This window comes from Balaenoptera acutorostrata, chromosome 8 (assembly GCF_949987535.1).
Source record: "Balaenoptera acutorostrata chromosome 8, mBalAcu1.1, whole genome shotgun sequence".
NCBI lineage: Eukaryota > Metazoa > Chordata > Mammalia > Artiodactyla > Balaenopteridae > Balaenoptera > Balaenoptera acutorostrata.
The window spans coordinates 104,812,827-104,835,819 of NC_080071.1; the positions used below are offsets into that span (position 1 = coordinate 104,812,827).

Sequence of the window (22,993 nt, forward strand, 5' to 3'; positions counted from 1 at the left end):
CTTTTAAGTTTCATTAGGCCCCATTTGTTTATCTTTGTTTTTATTTCCATTTCTCTAGGAGGTGGGTCAAAAAGGATCTTGCTGTGATTTACATCGTAGAGTGTTCTGCCTATGTTTTCCTCTAAGAGTTTTATAGTGTCTGGCCTTATATTTAGGTCTTTAACCCATTTTGATTTAATTTGTGTGTATGGTCTTACGTAGTGTTCTAATTTCATTCTTATACATGTAGCTGTCCAGTTTTCCCAGCACCATTTATTGAAGAGGCTGTCTTTTCTCCATTGTATATTCTTGCCTCCTTTATCAAAAATAAGGCGATCATATGTGTGTGGCTTTATCTCTGGGCTTTCTACCCTGTTCCATTGATCTACAGTTCTGTTTTTATGCCAGTACCATACTATCTTGATTACTGTATCTTTGTAGTATTGTCTGAAGTCTGGGAGCCTGATTCCTCCAGCTCCGTTTTTCTTTCTCAAGATTGCTTTGGCTTTTGGGGGTCTTTTGTATTTCCATACAAATTGTGAAATTTTTTGTTCTAGTTCGGTGAAAAGTGCCATTGGTAGTTTGATAGGGATTGCATTGAATCTGTAGATTGCTTTGTGTAGTATAGTCATTTTCACAATGTTGATTCTTCCAATCCAAGTACATGGTATATCTCTCCATCTGTTTGTATCATCTTTAATTTCTTTCATCAGTGTTTTATAGTTTTCTTCATACAGGTTTTTTTCTCCTTAGGTAGGTTTATTCCTAGGTATTTTATTCTTTTTGTTGCAGTGGTAAATGGGAGTGTTTCCTTAATTTCTCTTTCAGATTTTTCATCATTAGTGTATAGGAATGAAAGAGATTCCTGTTCATTAATTTTGTATCCTGCTACTTTACCAAATTCATTGATTAGCTCTAGTAGTTTTCTGGTAGCACCTTTAGGATTCTCTATGTATAGTATCATGGCAACTGCAAACAGTGACAGTTTTATTTCTTCTTTTCCAATATGGATTCCTTTTATTTCTTTTTCTTCTCTGATTGCTATGACTAAAACTTTCAAAATTATGTTGAATAATAGTGGTAAGAGTGGACAACCTTGTCTTGCTCCTGATCTTAGAGGAAAGGGTTTCAGTTTTTCACCATTGAGAACAACGTTGGCTGTGGGTTTGTCATATATGGCTTTTATTATGTTGAGGTAAGCTGTCTTTATGCCTACTTTCTGGAGTGTTTTTTATCATAAATGGGTGTTGAATTTTGTCAAAAGCTTTTTCTGCATCTATTGAGATGATCATATGGTTTTTATCCTTTAATAGGTTAATATAGTTTATCATATTGATTGATTTGTGTATACTGAAGAATCCTTGCATTCCTGGGATAAACCTCACTTCACCGTGGTGTGTGATCCTTTTAATGTGCTGTTGGATTCTGTTTGCTAGTATTTTGTGGAAGATATTTGCATCTATGTTCATCAGTGATATTGGCCTGTAGTTTTCTACCTTTGTGACATCTTTCTCTGGTTTTGGTATCAGGGTGATTGTGGCCTTGTAGAATGAGTTTGGGAGTGTTTCTCCCTCTGCTATATTTTGGACGAGTTTGAGAAGGATAGGTGTTAGCTCTTCTCTAAATGCTTGATAGAATTTGCCTGTGAAGCCATCTGGTCCTGGGCTTTTGTTTGTTGGAAAATTTTTAATCACAGTCTCAATTTCAGTGCTTGTGATTGCTCCATTTATATTTTATATTTCTTCCTGGTTCAGTCTTGTAAGGTTGTGCTTTTCTAAGAATTTGTCCATTTCTTCCAGGTTGTCTATTTTATTGGCATACAGTTGACTGTAGTAATCTCTCATGATCCTTTGAATTTCTGCAGGGTCCGTTGTTACCTCTCCTTTTTCATTTCTAATTCTATTGATTTTTCTCCCTTTTTTTCTTGATGAGTCTGACTAATGGTTTATCAATTTTCTTTATCTACTCAAAGAACCAGCTTTTAGTTTTATTGATCTTTGCTATTTTTCCTTCACTTCTTTTTCATTTCTTTTTGATCCTTCTGCTAACTTTGAGGTTTTTTGTTCTTCTTTCTCTAATTGCTTTAGGTGTAAGTTTAGGCTGTCTATTATAGAGGTTTCCTGTTTCTTGAGGTAGGACGGTATTGTTATAAACTTCCCTCTTAGAACTGCTTTTGTTGCTGCCCATAGGTTTTGGGTCATCGTGTTTTCACTGTCATTTGTTTCTAGATATTTTTTGATTTCCTCTTTGATTTCTTCAGTGATCTCTTGGTTATTAAGTAGTGTACTGTTTAGCCTCCAAGTGTTTGTATTTTTTACAGATATTTTCCTGTAATTGATATCTAGTCTCCTAACGTTGTGGTCGGAAAAGATGCTTGATGTGATTTCAATTTTCTTAAATTTACCAAGGCTTGATTTGTGACCCAAGATATAATCTATCCTGGAAAATGTTCCATGAGCCCTTGAGAAGAAAGTGTATTCTGTTGTTTTTGGATGGAATGTCCTATAAATATCAATTAAGTCCATCTTCTTTAATCTGTCATTTAATGCTTGTGTTTCCTTATTTATTTTCCTCTTGGATGATCTGTCCATTGGTGAAAGTGGGGTGTTTAAATGCCCTAGTATGATTGTGTTACTGTCGATTTCCCCTTTTACAGCTCTTAGCATTTGCCTTATGTGTTGAGGTGCTCCTATGTTGGGTGCATAAATATTTTAAACTGCTATATCTTCTTCTTGGATTGATCATTTGATCATTATGTAGTGTCCTTCTTTGTCTCTTGTAATAGTCTTTATTTTAAAAATGATTTTGTCTGATATGACAATTGCTGCTCCAACTCTTTTGATTTCCATTTGAATGGAATATCTTTTTCTATCCCCTCATTTTAGTCTTCATGTGTCCCTAGTCTGAAGTGGGTCTCTTGTAGACAGCATATATATGGGTCTTGTTTTTGGATACATTCAGCCAGTCTATGTCTTTTGGTGGGAGCATTTAATCCATTAACATGTAAGATAATTATCAATATGTATATTCCTATTATGATTTTCTTAATTGTTTTTGGTTTGTTATTGTAGGTCTTTTCCTTCTCTTGTGCTTCCTGCCTAGAGATGCTCCTTTAGCATTTGTTGTAAAGTTGGTTTGGTAGTGCTGAATTCTCTTACATTTTGCTTGTCTGTAAAGATTTGAATTTCTCCGTCAAATCTGAATCAGATCCTTGCTGGGTAGAGTAATCTTGGTTGTAAGTTTTACCTTTTCATCGCTTTAAATATGTCCTGCCACTCCCTTCTGGCTTACAGAGTTTCTACTGAAAGAGCAGCTGTTAACCTTATGGGGATTCCCTTGTTATGTTATTTATTGTTTTTCCATTCCTGCTTTTAATATTTTTTCTTTGTATTTAAGTTTTGATATTTTGAATAAAATATGTCTTGGCGTGTTTCTCCTTGATTTATCCTGTATGGGACTCTCTGCACTTCCTGAACTTAATTGACTATTTCCTTTCCCATATTAGGGAAGTTTTCAACTATAATCTTTTCACATAGTTTCTCAGTCACTTTCTTTTTCTCTTCTTCTTCTTGCAGCCCTATAATTCAAGTGTTGGTGCGTTTAATGTTGTCCCAGAGGTCTCTAAGTCTGTCCTCAATTCTTTTCATTCTTTTTTTTTTATTATGCTCTGCAGTAGTTATTTCCTCTATTGTATCACCCAGGTCACTAATCCTATTCTTCTGCCGAAGTTATTCTGCTATTTTTTCCTTCTAGAGAATATTTAATTTCATTTATTGTGTTGTTCAACATTGTGTGTTTGCTCTTTAGTTCTTCTAGGTCCTTGTTATAACTTTCTTAAATTTTCTCCATTCTATTTCCAAGATTTTGGATCATCTTTACTATCATTACTCTGAATTCTTTTTCAAGTAGACTGCCTATTTCCTCTTCATTTGTTTGGTCTGGTGGGTTTTTACCTTGCTCCTTCATCTGCTGTGTGTTTCTCTGTCTTCTCATTTTGCTTAAATTTCTGTGTTTGGCATCTCCTTTTCACAGGCTGCATGTTCGTGGTTCCCATTGTTCTTGGTGTGTGCCCCCAGTGGCTAAGGTTGATGAAGTGGGTTGTGTAGAGTTCCTGGTGGAGGGGACTGATGCCTGTGTTCTGGTAGATGAAGCTGGATCTTGCCTTTCTGGTGGGCAGGACCATGTCTAGTGGTGGGTTTTGGGGTGTCTGTGACCTTATGATTTTAGGCATCCTCTCTGCTAATGGATGGTGTTGTGTTCCTGTCCTGGTAGTTGTTTGGCATAGGGTGTCAAGCACTGTAGCTTGCTGGTTGTTGAGCTGGGCCTTAGCATTTAGATGGAGATCTCTGGGAGAGCTTTTGCCATTTGATATTACATGGAGCAGGGGGGGTCTCTGACGGACCAATGCCCAGAACTCGGCTCTCCAACCTCAGAGGCACAGGCCTGACACCTGGCTGGAGCACCAAGACCCTGTCAGCCACATGGCTCAGAAGAAAAGGGAGAAAAAAGAAAGAAAAAAGGAAAATAAAAAGAAATAAAGTAGAGGGCAGACAGCAGAAGCAAGAAGAACTACAATACTGCAGCCTGTGGAACAAAAACCACATTCACAGAAAGACAGACAAGATGAGAAGGCAGGGGGCTATATACCAGATGAAGGAACAAGATAAAACCCCAGAAAAACAACTAAATGAAATGGAGATAGGCAATCTTCCAGAAAAAGAAATCAGAATAGTGATAGTGAAGATGATTCAGGACCTCGGAAAAAGAATGGAGGCAAAGATCAAGAAGATGCAAGAAATGGTTAATAAAGATCTAGAAGAATTAAAGAACAAACAAACAGAGATGAACAATACAATAACTGAAAAGAAAAATACACTACAAGGAATCAATAGCAGAATAACTGAGGCAGAAGAACGGATAAAAGACCTGGAAGAAAGAATGGCGGAATTCACTGCTGCCAAACAGAATAAAGAAAAAAGAAAGAAAAGAAATGAAGACAGCCTAAGAGACCTCTGGGACAACATTAAACGCAACAACATTCGCATTATACGTGTCCCAGAAGGAGAAGAGAGAGAGAAAGGACCCGAGAAAATATTTGAAGAGATTATAGTCAAAAACTTCCCTAACATGGGAAAGGAAATAGCCACCCAAGTCCAGGAAGTGCAGAGAGTCCCATACAGGATAAACCCAATGAGAAACTTGCTGAGACACATAAGAACCAAATTGGCAAAAATTAAAGGCAAAGAAAAATTATTGAAAACAGCAAGGGAAAAATGACCAATAATCCACAAGGGAACTCCCATCAGATTAACAGCTGATTTCTCAGCAGAAACTCTACAAGCCAGAAGGGAGTGGCATGATATACTTAAAGTGATGAAAGGGAAGAACCTACAAGCAAGATTACTCTACCAAGCAAGGATCTCATTCAGATTCGATGGAGAAATCAATAATGAATTAAGATTTCTTTAATTCTTTACAGACAAGCAGAAGCTAAGAGAATTCTGCACCACCAAACCAGCTCTAAAACAAATGCTAAAGGAACATGTCTAAGTGGGAAACACAAGAGAAGACAAGGACCTTCAAAAACAAACCCAAAACAATTAAGAAAATGGTAATAGTAACATACATATAGATAATTACCTTAAACGTGTATGGATTAAATGCTCCAACCAAAAGACATACACTGGCTGAATGGATACAAAAACAAGACCCATATATATGCTGTCTACAAGAGACTCACTTCAGACCTAGGGACACATACAGACTGAAAGTGAGGGGATGGAAAAAGATATTCCATGCAAATGGAAATCAAAAGAAAGCTGGAGTAGAAATACTCATATCAGATAAAATAGACTTTAAAATGAATATTACAAGAGACAAGGAAGGACACTACATAATGATCAAGGGATCAATCCAAGAAGAAGATATAACAATTATAAATATATATTCACCCAACATAGGAGCACCTCATTACATCAGGCAACTGCTAACAGCTATAAAAGAGGAAATCGACAGTAACACAATAATAGTGGGGGACTTTAACACCTCACTTACAACAATGGACAGATCATCCAAACAGAAATTAAAAAGGAAACACAAGCATTAAGTGACACAATAGACCAGATAGATTTAATTGATATTTATAGGACATTCCATCCAATAACTTCAGATTACACTCTCTTCTCAAGTGTGCATGGAACATTCTCTAAGATAGATAACATCTTGGGTCACAAATCAATCCTCAGTAAATTTCAGAAAATTGAAATCATATCAACCATCTTTTCTGACCACAATGCTATGAGATTAGAAATCAATAAGAGGGGAAAAAAAAGGGAAAAAAAACACAAACACATGGAGGCTAAACAATACGTTACTAAATAACCAAGAGATCACTGAAGAAATCAAAGAGGAAATCAAAAAATACCTAGAGACAAATGACAATGAAAACACGACGATCCGAAACCTATGGGATGCAGCAAAAGCAGTTCTAAGAGGGAAGTTTATAGCTATACAAGCCTACCTGAAGAAACATGAAAAATCTCAAGTAAACAATCTAACATTACACCTAAAGGAACTAGAGAATGAAGAACAAACAAAACCCAAAGTTAGCAGAAGGAAAGAAATCATAAAGATCAGAGCAGGAATAAATGAAATAGAAACAAAGAAAACAATAGCAAAGATCAATAAAACTAAAAGCTGGTTTTTTTAGAAGATAAACAAAATTGATAAACCATTAGCCAGACTCTTCAAGAAAAAGAGGGAGAGGACTCAAATCAATAAATTAGAAATGAAAAAGGAGAAGTTACAACAGACACCACAGAAATACAAAGTATTCTAAGAGACGACTACAAGCAACTCTATGCCAATAAAATGGACAACCTGGAAGAACTGGACAAATTCTTAGAAAGGTATAACCTTCCAAGACTGAACCAGGAAGAAATAGAAAATATAAACAGACCTATCACAAGTAATAAAATTGAAACTGTGATTAAAAATCTTCCAACAAACAAAAGTTCAGGACCAGATGGCTTCACAGGTGAATTCTATCAAACATTAAGAGAAGAGCTAACACCCATCCTTCTCAAACTCTTCCAAAAAATTGCAGAGGAAGGAAAACTCTCAAACTCATTCTATGAAGCCACAATCACCCTGATACCAAAACCAGACAAAGATTCTACAAAAAAGCAAAATTACAGACCAATATCACTCATGAATATAGGTGCAAAAATCCTCAACAAAATACTAGCAAACAGCATCCAACAACACCTTTAAAGGATCATACACCATTATCAATTGGGATTTATTCCAAAGATGCAAGGATCCTTCAGTATATGCAAATCAATCAATGTGATGCAGCATATTAACAAATTGAAGAATAAAAACCATATCATCATCTCAATAGATGCAGAAAAAGCTTTTGAAAAAATTCGACACCCATTTATGATAAAAACTCTCCAGAAAGTGGGCATAGAGGGAACCTACATCAACATAATAAAGGATATAGATGACAAGCCCACAGTAAACATCATTCTCAATGGTGAAAATCTGAAAACATTTCCTCTAAGATCAGGAAGAAGACAAGGATGTGCATTCTCACCACTATTATTCAATATAGTTTTGGAAGTCCTAGCCATGGCAATCAGAGAAGAAAAAGAAATAAAAGAAATCCATATCGGAAAAGAAGAAGTAAAACTGTCACTGTTTGCAGATGACATGATACCACACATAGAGAATCCTAAAGATGCCACCAGAAAACTATTAGAGCTAATCAATGAATGTAGTAAAGTTGCAGAATACAAAATTAATGCAGAGAATTCTCTTGCATTCCTATACCCTAATGATGAAATCTGAAAGAGAAATTAAGGAAACACTCCCATTTGCCTTTGCAATAAAAAGAATAAAATACCTAGGAATAAACCTACCTAGGGAGACAAAAGACCTGTATGCAGAAAATTATAAGACACTGATGAAAGAAATTAAAGATCTTACCAACAGATGGAGAGATATACCATGTTCTTGGATTGGAAGAATCAATATTGTGAAAATGACTGTACTACTCAAAGCAATCTACAGCTTCAATGCAATCCCTATCAAATTACCAATGGCATCTTTTACAGAACTAGAACAAAAAATCTTACAATTTGTATGGAGACACAAAAGACCCCAAATAGCCAAAGCAGTCTTTACGAAAAAACACGGAGCTGGAGGAATCAGGCTCCCTTACTTCAGACTATATTACAAAGCTACAGTAATCAAGACAATATGGTACTGGCACAAAAACAGAAACAATGGAACAAGATAGAAAGCCCAGAGATAAACTCACACGCCTATGGTCAACTAATCTATGACAAACGAGGCAAGGATATACAATGGAGAAAAGACAGCCTCTTCAATAAGTGGTGCTGAGAAAACTGGACAGCTACATGTAAAAGAATGAAATTAGAACACTCCCTAACTCCATACACAAAAATAAACTCAAAATGGATTAGATACCTAAATGTAAGACTAGGCACTATAAAATTCTTAGAGGAAAACATAGGAAGAGCACTCTTTGACATAAATTACAGCAAGATCCTTTTTGACCCACCTCCTAGAGTAATGGAAATAAAAACAGAAATAAACAAATGGGAACTAATGAAACTTCAAAGCTTTTGCACAGCAAAGGAAACCATAAACAAGACGAAAAGACAACCCTCAGAATGGGAGAAAATATTTGCAAATGAATCATCGGACAAAGTATTAATCTCCAAATTATATAAACAGCTCATGCACCTCAATATTAAAAAAACAAGCCACCCAATCCAAAAATGGGCAGACGACCTAAATAGACATTTCTCCAAAGAAGACATACAGATGGCCACAAAGCACATAAAATGCTGCTCAACATCACTAATTAATAGAGAAATGCAAAACAAAACTACAGTGAGGTATCACCTCACACCAATTAGAATGGGCATCATCAGAAAATCTATAAACAACAAATGCTGGAGACGGTGTGGAGAAAAGGGAACCCTCTTGCACTGTTGGTGGGAATGTAAATTGATACAGTCACTATGGAGAACAGTATGGAGGTTCCTTAAAAAACTAAAAATAGAATTACCATATGACCCAGCAATCCCACTACTGGGCATATACCCAGGGAAAACCATAATTCAAAAAGAGTCATGTACCCCAATGTTCATTGCAGCTCTATTTACAATAGCCAGGTCAAGGAAGCAACCTAAATGCTCACCGACAGATGAATGGATAAAGAAGTAGTGGTACATATATACAATGGAATATTACTCAGCCATAAATAGGAACAAAGTAAGGTCATTTGTAGAGACATGGATGCATCTAGAGACTGTCATACATAGTGAAGTAAGTCAGAAAGAGAAAAACAAATATTCTCTATTAATGCATATATGTGAAACCTAGAAAATGGTACAGATGAACCAGTTTGCAGAGCAGAAATTGAGACACTGAAGCAGAGAAAAAAACGTATGGACACCAAGGGGGGAAAGTGTCGGAGGGTGGTAGTGGTGGTGTGAGGAATTGGGATATTGGGATTGATATGTATACACTGATGTGTATAAAATTGATGACTAATAAGAAAAAATAAATAAATAAATAACATTAAAAAAAACAATAAAAAATAAAGTATTTGTCCATTGAACCATTGAACCCTTATTAAAACTAGGGTTTTCTGATTATGGAAAATATCAGAATAAGTCAACAACAGTGGCAACATGGTATTTAAATATCCATGTTTTCCAGCTTAGACGACCTTGTGAACCACCACATGCTCATGGTAATTTAGCATGTTCTCCACAGAGAAATGGTGTTGCATACACAAATAAGAGTTGATCATCAAAGAGCTATTTATTAACATGCTGAGAAATGCCTTTTCTATTCCTTTCCTGAGGCTTCAGGAAGCTACCTCTTCCTTAAATAAACCTGTTGAAGGAGGGCAGATTGGCTTGCAGCTTCTCTTAAATGCTGGTATTTGAACTTGGCTTAGGCAAGCACCTCCTGTAATTTACTTTACACTAAGCTGGAAGAAGATGATTTTATATTTGGGCTAGGGATAAAGGGAGCTTCTGTTTCCCTCAGGGGACCTATGGAGATTGAGAACATTTACTGTGTGTGCTTTCTTCACCTTCCCTTGAAAAGAAATAAAACCACCTTGTGCTGTTTCTCTACATAGTTCAGGCATGCAGAGACATTCATCCTGTTGCATAATGCTTAGAATAAAAGGTGTTACAAAAAGCTGATTTGTTTCTGATAACCCAATGACTGCACATACTTAACTGATTTTACTGTAATATTCCTGAATTCAAAAACATTACTGCTACTTGACATTATTACATTTTCAGTAAAGGATTAAATCTTAGTTTACTTAAAAAAAAACAGCTATTAAAGTAGAAAATTTTTTAAATTATTAAAAATAAAAAATATTAAAAAGTAATAAAAAAAGAAAGAAAGAAAGAAGAGAGCAACCAAACCAAAAAGTAAATCCACCAATGATAACAAGCACTAAGAACTATATTAAAAAAAAAAAAAGGACAGACATAACCCTCAGACAAATGGTAAAAGCAAAGCTATACAGACAAAATCACACAAAGAAGCATACACATACACAGTCACAAAAAGAAAAAAAGGAAAAAAAAATTTATATATATTAAAAAAAAGGAAGAGAGCAACCAAATCAATAAACAAATCTACCAATGATAATAAACTCTAAATACTAAACTAAGATAAACATAAAACCAGAAACCAGTAAGTCACATACAGCAAACCCCCAGTCTACAGTTGCTCCCAAAGTCCACTTCCTCAATTTTGGGATGATTCGTCATCTATTCAGGTATTCCACAGATGCAGGTACACCAAGTTGATTGTGGAGATTTAATCTGCTGCTTCTGAGGCTGCTGGGAGAGATTTCCCTTTCTCTTCTTTGTTCATACAGCTCCCAGGGTTCAGCTTTGGACTTGGACCCGCCTCTGCGTGTAGGTCTCCTGAGGGCATCTGTTCTTTGCTCACACAGGACAGGGTTAAAGGAGCAGCTGCTTCCGGGGCTCTGGCTCACTCAGGCCGGGGGAGAGGGAGGGGTACGGAGGAGGCGGAGCGAGCCTGCAGCATCAGAGGCCGGCGTGACGTTGCAGCAGCCTGAGGCGTCAGAGGCCGGCGTGACGTTGCAGCAGCCTGAGGCGCGCCGTGCGTTCTCCCGGGGAAGTTGTCCCTGGATCATGGAACCCTTGCGGTGGCGGGCTGCACAGGCTCCCAGGAGGGGTGGTGTGGAGAGTGACCTGTGCTCGCACACAGGCTTCTTGGTGGCGGCAGCAGCAGACTTAGCGTCTCATGCCCGTCTCTGGGGTCCGCGCTGATCGCCGCGGCTTGCGCCCGTCTCTGGAGTTCGTTTAGGCGGCGCTCTGAATCCCCTCTCCTCGTGCACCCCAAAACAATGGTCTCTTGCCTCTTAGGCAGGTCCAGACTTTTTCCTGGACTCCCTCCCGGCTAGCCGTGGTGCACTAGCCCCCTTCAGGCTGTGTTCACACCGCCAACCCCAGTCCTCTCCCTGCGATCTGACCGGAGCCCGAGCCTCAGCTCCCAGCCCCCGCCCACCCCGGCGGGTGAGCAGACAAGCCTCTCAGGCTGGTGAGTGCTGGTTGGCACCGATCCTCTGTGCGGGAATCTCTCCGCTTTGCCCTCTGCACCCCTGTTGCTGTGCTCTCCTTCGTGGCTCCGAAGCTTCCCCCTGCCACCCCCTATCTCCGCCAGTGAAGGGGCTCCTAGTGTGTGGACACATTTCTTCCTTCACAGCTCCCTCCCACTGGTGCAGGTCCCATCCCTATTCTTTTGTCTCTGTTTTTTCTTTTTTCTTTTGCCCTACCCATGTACGTGGGGAGTTTCTTGCCTTTTGGGAAATCTAAAGTCTTCTGCCAGCGTTTAGTAGGCGTTCTGTAGGAGTTGTTCCACATGTAGATGTATTTGTGGGGAGGAAGGTGATCTCCATGTCTTATTCCTCTGCCATCTTGAAGTCACTTTCTCCTTGTTGTTTTAAAAAATAAAATTCTACCCAAAGAGCATGATTCTAAAGCTGCTGTTTCTCTCATCCCATGTAGCCAAAAAATCCACATATGTGTGTGTATTTATGACTCTAAAATGTATCTATCTATCCATCTCCATATACCATTTATCTTTGATTGAAAGCTTTCCTTTATTTCCCCTCAAAGAACAATATAATTTTAACAGATATTGTTATCAGTTTTAAGCACTGAGGCATAAACCTTAAGGTTTACCACTTCTTGATAATATGAGGCAGTCATCGTTTCACAAACATTTGAGTTTTTTTCCTAGTTATTTGAATATTTCTCCTTTCTCCTTTTTATTTTTTTCAGAAGGTCTTGAAAAAGGTGAAGTCCATGTATAAGGGTAGGGAGGATTTTTGCTCACTACTGATCTCTTCAATAATAGTTTCATGCATTTTATTGATATTTATTTTAAAGGTTGTGTTAATTCATATGTCCTGGGAAGCAAATACAGAGTTAAGAGTGCAAGAAATTTATCAGTAAAAAATACAGTGGGAGGAAGTAAAATTGAGCATTTGTATGCTTTCAAAATGCTGCGTAGGTCTGATAACCATGAAGGAAAAGAAGGGGTGGGAAAGCAAAAACTGGTGGGAACAACTCACTGTGCAGTGGAAGAGTTCTACTTAGAACAGAAACAGCCAGATGCTAGTGTCTCTGTACTCTCACTGCTTAAGGACTGCCCAGGAAGGGTTTTTCTTTGGATTTAATGCTGTGGAAGATTCTTGCAGCTCAAGAGCAGACCCTTCCTTGAGAGAGAGCTGGATGAAGTGCTCTCTTGACTTTTTGCTATTCACCCTCATAGTGTGTGAATCCACATCTCTGATACTGTTTGGGGAGCACATTACCCAGCATACCAGTATGCAGAGGTTTTGAAAAGAAAGGTAGTGGGATGAACGTCATTTTGTCAACACAGCAGTTGGTCACAAGGTCTTAGACGGTATTCATCTGCTCCTTCCTACACTGTACTCTAAATGCCCCTTGCCCTCACATATGCCTGTTGGTCTTGGAGGCTTGCCTAGGGGTGTGGCCTGTATCCTAATCTTTGGGAAGTCTGAGTCCTTGGTAACCATTTATTTCTCACTAGTTCATGTCACAGGTGGGCATCAAAATGGCAAGGGGCACTCAAGTGGATGCCCGCAGTTCCACACATTCCTTCCTGCCCCACTGTGTATCAGCAGCCCTACCTCCTCTAGCTAAACAGGGCCAATTACCCTGTCATGTTGGTGACTCCTTGCCTGCTGGCCCTTGGGCACAAGGGTCTCAAAGGCATTTTCAGATGCTCTTGTGGTTCTATGAGACTCTAGCTGTGTCCCTTGGTATGAGTGCACTGCCTTTGGGGACCAGGATCTCTAACTCTGCAAAGCCCAGAGCTGTATAGATGGGAAGCAAAAACTCCCCAGTGGCTCAATGACGGTGATGGTAAATAGTGCTTCCAGCCGCTTGATTCCTAGACTCATGTATTCTTCCCACTGGGACATAGTATGTTGAAGACTCTGATTCCATTAGTATATTGAATCCTGGAAGATGTTTCCCCATCCTCATAGAGTGTTGCCTTTAAGCTGTCCCGTCAGCTATGACTTTCAGTGACCATTCCATGCTCTATCAGGCTACATTTGAACAATGCACAATGAGATACAACCAGTGTAACCTATGGAAAAGGACCCAATCTTGCAGCTTCTTCGCTGTAAAATAGGTCCCCTAATCAGTAGCTATGCTGTATGGTATTCAATGCCTGTGGACCAGGAACATTGTCAGTACCAATAGTGATGATGACTGAGGTTTGCTAGGTAAGAAAGGCAAAGTCAAACAAAGATAAGTTTCTCTTCTAGGGAAAATAAATCTTAGACTGAAGAGGCCCACTGAAGTAAACTTACCACCAATTGGTCATTGGGTCTCCCCAAGGAATGGTAATATCCTGGGAGCTCGGTACTGGACTCTGTGCAGGCAGACTGGCCATTCAGAGATGGCATCAGCTAGAAGAGCCATGGCAAGTGGTAGTCCTTACTTCAGAGACTATATCTCTGCCACTTTGGTCACTCATTTCATATGTTAAATGTGCCATGTGTGCATAGCAGATGACCAAATCTGGTAATATCAACTGGCCATGTCTTTTCTCTTTTTTTCTTACAGAGACTTGTTAGAGGTTTATCAATTTTACTGTTTTTTTTCAAAGAACTAGTTGTTTTGTTTCATTTATTTTCTCTATTGTTTTTAATTCCATTGATTTATGCTTTATTTTTTATTCCCTTTGTTCTGCTTGCTATAAGTTTAATTTGCTCTTCTTTCCTTAGTTTTTAAGGTGAAAACTTGGGATCTTAATTTTAGATCTTCTTTATTTTCTTATATATGAATTTAATTCTATAAATCTCCCTATAAGCACTGCTTTATATGTATACCACAAATTTTGATTTTAGTCTAATTTGGAATACTACTTAAATTTCTCCTGAGACTACTCTTTGTGTAACAGACTATTTAAAAGAGTGTCTAATTTCCAAATATTTGGGGATTTTCCAGCTATTTTTCTGTTATTGATTTCTAGTTTAATTCTACCATAGTCTGAAAACACACTTTGTATTATTTCTATTCTTTTGCATTTGTTAAAATGTGCTTTATGTCCTAGAATATAGTATATCTTGATGAATATGCCATGTGAACTTGAGAAAGATACGTATTCTGCTTGTTTTGGATGGAGTATTCTATAGATGTCATTTGATCCAGTGGATTGATAAGGTTGTTCAGGTCATCTATATCCTTTTACTGATTTTCTATTTGTTGATCTGTCAATTACTGACTGAGATGTGTTAAGGTTCCCAACTATAATAGTGGATTTATTTATTTCCCCTATCAGTTCTATCTGGTTTTGCCTCACATATATTGATACTGTATGGTGACTTGTATACACTTTTAAGGTTTTATGTCTTCTTGGAGAAGTAAATTATTTATGTTTATTATGTAATTCATCTCTTTATCTCTTATAACTTTCCTTTAATGCTTCATGTGAAATTCATATAACTACTCAAGCATTCTTTCAATTAATATTAACACTGTATATCCTTGTCATTTCTTTACTTTTACCTTATTTGAGTCTTTATATTTAAAATTTCTTACAGACAACAACTATAAAAGGTAGTTGATCTTGTTTATTAATCCACTCTGATGATCTCTGTCTTTTAATTGGTATGTTTAGACAATTGTCTTTTAAAGTGGTTATTTATATAACTGGATTAAAATATACTATCTTTGAAATCATTTTCAATTTGTTTCATTTGCTCCTTCCAAAACTGTTGATAATTGTGCTGAACGGTTAAAATTCAGAGTAAATTTCTCTTGAAAATGGGACAACTGCTTCTTTTTTAAAAAATTTTCTGCATCATATATTTTCATAACTTATGCTTTGTAAGTCTGTCTCTGGGCGTTGCATGATGGTACAGTGCCTGAATCATTCTGTATCAGTGATGCCTAGCTAAATACCAGTCAGTTAGCAAATTCTTACTAAGTATTTGTTGAATGAGAGATTAATATATGAAAAACAAATGCTGGGTGATAATGTGAGAAAAGTAGCAAAAGTATAAAGGGAAGATGAGAATCAATATTAATAATAATAATAATAACAACTTAAAAAAAGACACCGTATATTATGCACTATGATAATTGGCCTATATGCGTTACCATTTAATCGCCTTGAAACGTTCATAAATATATATATATATACATATATATATATATGTATATATATATATATATATTTGAGGAATGTATGCTTTACAAATGTTAAGCAAACTGTTCAAAAGCTAACAGGTTGTAACTTTCATTGCCAGGATTCACACTAAGGTTTTTAGACCACCAAAGATCAAACTGTATCTGCACCAAAAACAGGCTCCCCAGATGCTAAATGTTGCTCATGAGGCTGTGATTAACCAAACATCTATCATTAAGCCCATTATTAACTAATCAGTTTAAGTGCATACATTTTATAAAGAAGCCACACTTAGCAAAATAAAAAATGCTTCATTTCCTAACTCAGGGATCTGTTGTCGAGACAACTCTTACCTCCAAGTTATTAGTAATTTTCTTGAGATTGTCCTTTTTCTTCATTTGTCACTAGAAACTTGTTTCACCATCGAGGAGTGACTTAATGCCCCCAAAATACATTACTGTACCTGAAATTCACACTTCTGATGCTATTTGAAAAACATATATGTATAAATATTGTGTCAGGCAGAAAATATTTGCTCAGATGGCCAAGTGAGTAAAAATTTATTTCTGGAGGGAAAACACAGCAGGCAGGAAGGAGACATACAGCAGCAATAAAAGGTGCCTCCCATGAAAGGCTCCATTCTCATCAGCATAAATGTGGCCAGGAACAGAACAAATTTTGTATGAAACAAGAAGGAGAAAAGTGCTAATATATTTATCTGAGAACAGTATACTACAGCAATGTGCTGACATCTTCCGGTCCATCAGCAGATTTTGACTTTTGGGGGAAAACATCTGGATGTGTAGCAGTGAGGAACAGAAGAGAGAAGTAGCACAGTTGGGCAATTCTAATCTTGAGATCATGTTTATGATAACAGAGGGAAAAAAAGAGTTGTTCTCAATGCAGAAGGCTTGGTGCTAAAATATTGTCCATATTTATTTGTTGTTGCTTTTGGAGGGTCATTATTTCATTCCTTAGAGCTTCAATATGCTCATCTGTAATATGGGGCAAATAATACTTTCAAGTTGTCTGTGAAGATCACATAAGATAACACATGGAAAACCAGGTAGCATAGAGACTGGTGCATAACGGATGCTCAACCATGCCAGTGTTTTTTCTTCTCAATATTGGGGAGAAATTGTCAAAGCAAAACCCTATGCTATTAATTCTGGGATAGCCTATATTCTCAATTCTTGATACTTTACTAAATTCTTTCAAATCTTCTCTTTTAATCAGTTGGATTTTCCATTGTTAGGTATCTGCAGTCAGTTTCAGGTTTGTGGGAGGTCTGGGCGCCCATACGGGTTTCACACCCCTAAAGGTCTCTCTCTAAAAAGCAGACTGCTTCTTGCTCAGCACAATTCCCCTGTGAGATTGTTCAGGTCATGTTACATCATCTCATACTATGTCCTGAAGTGTCTCTGCCACCAGTCTTGGACTCACAAGCCCCGTCACTCTCCACTGCAAATAAGAAACACAGCCAATGTACTTCAAGGAAATCTCCCAGGCTCATAGAGGGTGTTTTTGCTGAAATTTCTGATGTCTGCTTCTTGCCTCTAGGTCCTCCAAACACTCTCCACTTTGCCCTTCTACTCTTCCCCTTCCCCTCACCCCCAGTCCACTGTGGTTTCTGATTGATTTCTTATGACTAATGCCTACGTTAGTTCCAGTTATTTCTGACATGAGCTGTTCTGTATTTCATTATAAGTCCTACCTTTAAGATTTTAATGATGAGTGTTTAAATTTGTAACCACTGGGTCCCCTTAGCTTTTCCTGTTGTTCTTCTCTTGCAGTTGCTGCCAATCCCAGATTATACAGTATGTTTAACTGCAACTTTCCATTGTAACTAGGATGGGTGTTATTTTAACCCCCCCCTCATCAATCTATCAATCTATTATACTTTTATGTCCAGTTCTGAAAACAGCTTTTCTGCCCCTTTCCTGTTTGCCCATTTCCATTCCCCTCTAACCTTGAAAGAACCTAATTATAGGAATGAGATCACTAGGCAATTGAACCTAGTTCCCGAAGTATGCTCTCCTGAATGCACACCATACCTTACCTAACCTGTTGATTCTTTTCCTGAATAAAAAGAAGTAAGAATGAAGAATTAAGTAGTTAAAGAATGACTACCTTTCCACCGCCAGCAGCCCCCTTAGCAATCCTGCGGGCAGATCACTCGGGCAAGATAATATCTGAGTAGTCAGCCAGCCTGCATGCAATGGAGAAGGATGCAGAACCCAAGCTCCTGCCTTGATGATTCACTGAGATTCTTCCCCTTTTCTCTCTTTGAAAACTTTCATGGCTGAGAGGAATCTCTGGAGTTGGTCTCAGAACATGAGTCTATTTTCTCCCCAGATTGATGGCTTTTCTACTGACACTTGCCTCCAAATTATTGACTTTTGAATGGCAAGCAGCCGGGCCTGAGTTCAGTAACAGTTTCAGAAAGAGAAAGGAGACTAGAAAGACTGCTACTGACATGTTTATACCACTGCTTGTGATTTTAATAACAAAACAAAAATCCCCAAAATTCTTATTTATTTTTTTATTCTTACAAGTAACACAAGGTTCTTCAAGTCATTTACAAAATTACATTGTGGATTCTCACAAATGGCTTTACTGTGTTTCACCACATCTTTTCACTGTTAGCAGTATTCAAAATAATTTTGCTTCCTTTTTCAGCTACCACCTCATCTTCTGCTTTTTCTCCTTATTCCTTTTTACTTTTGTTGACAAGATTCTACTCATATTTACTTTCTTTATCATGCCCATGGTCTATTTCTTATTACTCCCTTCCTGCAACTTCAATATATTTTAGTGGAGGATGAATAGGTGAGAGGAAGCCGGAGTCACTGCAATAAATATATTAGAACGTTTATATTTGGCCAATTTATCCCTCTTTGGTAGTTGGTACTTTATGAATCAGCAATGCTGATTAAGGACCATATTCATGTGCATTTACTTGTTCATTCTGGTCTTGTTTATTCAATTAATGACAGTATTCAGAAGGAGGTGTTGGCATATCCAAATGTTTTTAATAAAATTAAAGGTCAAAGTTCAGGTTGTGATTTATTTATTGTTTTAACATCCTTGTTATGCTAGATTGGTAGCTGACTGAGGCAGCTTTACCTCTTACAGAATATTCTTAGAAGAGGGCACTGCAACCTTGATGAACATTCTTTCTTTAAAAGACAGAAAAACACCTTTTACTAATAAGAATTTAATCACAAGTCCAGAGTTCTAAGAGATCCCAGGTCTGTTTTTGTTTGTTTGTTTGTCTGTTTGTTTCCTGAGTCTGTTTAACCCAGTCCTTCAGAGACATCATCTGTACCTTTGCAGTCTTCTGGGTTTCTTTACACTCTCTGTATTTCTCTCTAGCTTTTATAGCCCTTAATATTTTGCCCTCTCCTCATGTACCCCACTTTTTTCACCAGTGTTCCCTCAAGTGCCTGACTGGGTCAACTCCAATAAGACTGCACAGGAATGGAACACCCCTTGCTCTCTTTATTATATTGCAATTTCTGTTCATCATTTATTTTTTGCCTGCATATTAAGGTGCAGAGTCATAGACTCTTTATTAGCTTACAAAGTTCATCTGTTTTCACTTCCATGAATACTTGTTAGCTCCCTATTTCTAAACAATGCAACCCTGCATCACCGTTTTCTAGTGGGAACATCTAGCACTTATATTCCGAGTCATAATGTTGATGCTTGTTTATATTATCAGTACAGTTCTGCACATTTTTTTTTTTATTTTGGTACTTTCTAGATGTTGACCACTGAGTTAAGACACAAAGGTGACCAAAGGAAGGTCACAAAGGTGACACAGTTTCCTAAAGGAATTCCCATTTTGCAGGTGGAAACAGCTACTTTGAATTATCATGGACTCTTTTGGTTAAAAGAATCTGCCTAAAACTGGCTTAGATAAAAATGGGAATTTAATAAGTTACTAAGTTGAAAGTTCTAGGGATCTTTCCAGGGTCTCACATGATAACATCAGGAATTGTTTTATAAAAATGAATATCATGGTAAGTTTAGTAATCAGTATTTATAGTTAGATTCCCAGGTGACACTGGCAGAAATAGTCCAAACTTCATACATGTCTTCAGACCAAGCTTTGGCAATTGTTGGACTAGAAAATGATCTCGAAGGCCCCTCCCATTTCTTACCCTCATGAGTCTATCTAGATTGATCATTTTATCATTGCAACTAGACTGAAAGGGATTCAAGGTTAGTAGTTGTGTCTTATACTTCTATATCCTAAACAGTTCACAACATTGGGCACAATATATGAGTTCAGTGAATATTTGATATATTTGCTAATATTCTACCTACCTCACTGTTAGGAAAACTAAGAAAATAAACCAGTATACAGAAATGTCAATATAGGAAGCAAACCTATGTGTTTATTAGTGTGGGACATTTTTTGGATTGGTGGGAGAACATACACTTCTTGAGAAATATTTAGTGGTAATGTCCAGACTTTCAGTAATGAGGATATTACAATCTAAGAGAAAAGATTTGGTCTGTAAATGGTTGGGATACTCCTCATCTTTCATCCATCTGCCAGTCGATTTCACTATTTTTCACATTTAAGTGAATTTCTTTCAATCACCTAAATAATGTCTTGAATAGATGTGAATTCCAAACTGATAACTGCATACAGCTTCCATTAGCACATAAAAATGTGTCAGACTGACTCTAGCAGATATTTGCCATTTTAATTTTTTTCCAGTTTTCCAGAATATTTTTGAAGTGCTAGGGTGAACACTCTGAGTTTTTAAGAAGGAAGATAGTGACCTGAGAATTTTCTTTCTCTTGTAACTCCATAGAATTGAGTAATATTCTGAGAATATGTCTAATTATCATTTAAGTATTTTTAAGTGCTTTACTACCTATATTTTTAAGTATGCAACTAGAACATAATAGGACGTTAACAAGGATATATTGAGGTTATATCATGTGTGAAGACCTTAACTTGAATAATTTTATTTAATCTGAGAAATCGGAGATCTAATATGCTTAGATAAAGTCCAACTGTTTATGGCCCAAATCAAAGTCTTCAAAGTCTTTTCACAAGTTATTATTTTTTTATAAATTTTAATTTTGTTCTTTCTTTACTTTGATAGGAAAAATAGGTTGATAATAATGAAAGAAATAACTAGCAACTATTATGCTATGTCCTAGATAACTATTTTTAACATTCTGTTACATATTGTCTATGTATACTTACATATTAACACTGTATTGTATGCATGATTTTCTATCCTTCTTTTAAAAATTAGTATTATTATTATTTTTTTTGACAGGGAAAAAATGTTTTTTAATTATGTACTCAGTCCTTTTGGTGTATTTCAAAAGGTGTAATACTTTTCTTCATTTATCAGTGAAAGAAGTTAGAAATTAACTTCAAAAAAAAATCAGCAAATGGCAAACAAATTTCTTTGAGAGCCACAGTCACATATATAGTACATCCTATAAAACAGGAGGGGCAAGAGAGGTTCCACCTACTTTCATGAGTTTCATCAAATACTGGACCTACTCAAGGGTGGAGAGAAAAGGCAACTTTCAAAAAGGAGTATATTATTAAATGACACGTTTACTATACCCCTTCCTAAGAACAACAGGTGGGGAACACGTTTTCTAAACTAGATCTAGGAAGAGGAATGTGGAATCAATCCATCCTCCTTTATGGGCTGTCCATTGGTTAATGAATTTTAATAAAACATGACTAAATAAAAACAAATCCCACACATACACACCGTCCAAAAAAAAGAAAAAGAAAAAAAACTAGATATCCCAGATTACTCACCAGAGTGGAACCTGGGAACAGCTTCAACAACCCAAATTAGTCTGTTACAGAGTCATCACAAGCATGCCTTGCTTTTAAACAAAGAAAAGAAATCCCTAGAGCAAACAAAAAAAACAAAAGGTGTGCCAAAGGTGAAGTTGCTGTGTGGAGCAGATTTCTTGGAGTCCTTTGGTGTGCCCAGTCTGTGGAAAGGCAAGGATGTCACCAAAATCGTGGGAGCCTATGGGCTTATATAATTACTCGGCCTGGAAATGATGCTCAGAAATTCATCTATGAATCCAGCGTGCTGTGGAAACATCAGCACAACATTCACCTGGTGAATGAATGGATCACCAATGACATCTCATCCACGAAGATCCAGCGAGCCGTCAGAAGGGGCCAGAGAATTCGCTACTTGGAACCAGACCTTGTTCAGAAATATATTGAGAAGCATAGTTTGTATAGTTCCAAGAGTGAGGAGCGGAATGTTGGGGTGATGTGACTCCTTTGCTGAGAAACACCGCAGAAGCTGACACATAAGAAATTCTCCAGGGCTTCCCTGGTGGCGCAGTGGTTGAGAATCTGCCTGCTAATGCAGGAGACACGGGTTCGAGCCCTGGTCTGGGAAGATTCCCACATGCCACGGAGCAGCTGGGCCCGTGAGCCACAGCTGCTGAGCCTGCGCGTCTGGAGCCTGTGCCCCGCAACGGGAGGGGCCGCGATAGTGAAAGGCCCGCGCACCGCGATGAAGAGCGGTCCCCGCACCGCGATGAAGAGTGGCCCCCACTTGCCGCAACTAGAGAAAGCCCTCGCACGAACCAAAGACCCAGCACAGCCAAAAATAAATAAATAAATAAATAAATAAATTAAAAAAATTAAAAAAAAAAAAAAAAAAAAAAAAGAAATTCTCCAGCATGGTATTGTGGACTGCTGTTTTGGGAATTTGAAACAGTATGAGTGTTAGTAAGTGGGGAAAGGAAATATGATCCTCTTTAATAAATTAAAGTTTAAAAGCTTGGTAAAAATCAGTAGTAAATTAAAATCAGGTTTATCTTTTTATCAGAAAAAAAATACTGTCACCAGTATTATTCTATGCAAAATGATCTCATTATTATGTTTGACATCAATCTATATGTCTGTCCTAACTTTTCATCAAGAACAGGTATCTAGATGCCATTTCCTTCTGGCTGTCCCTCTCAGGCATAGAATTTCTGCCCTAAGTAACTTCACCCTGTGAGCTGTAATCTCAATATTTTTGAAAGTCTAGATGAGCAACTTGACTATATTTTCCTAGAACCGTGTGGCTGACAGGGTCTTGGTGCTCCGGCCAGGTGTCAGGCCTGTGTCTCTGAGATGGGAGAGCCAAGTTCAGGACATTGGTCCACAGAGACCTCCCAGCTCCACGTAATATCAAGTGGTGAAAGTTCTCCCAGAGATTGCCATCTCAATGCTAAGGCCCAG

General features: G+C 37.6%; 1 pseudogene; it reads left to right on the forward strand.

Moving 5' to 3' along the window:
* Window positions 1-22,072, forward strand: part of LOC114237832 (nicotinamide/nicotinic acid mononucleotide adenylyltransferase 1-like) — a 162,281-nt pseudogene extending 140,209 nt beyond the window's left edge.
* Window positions 22,073-22,993: the final 921 nt, after the last annotated feature.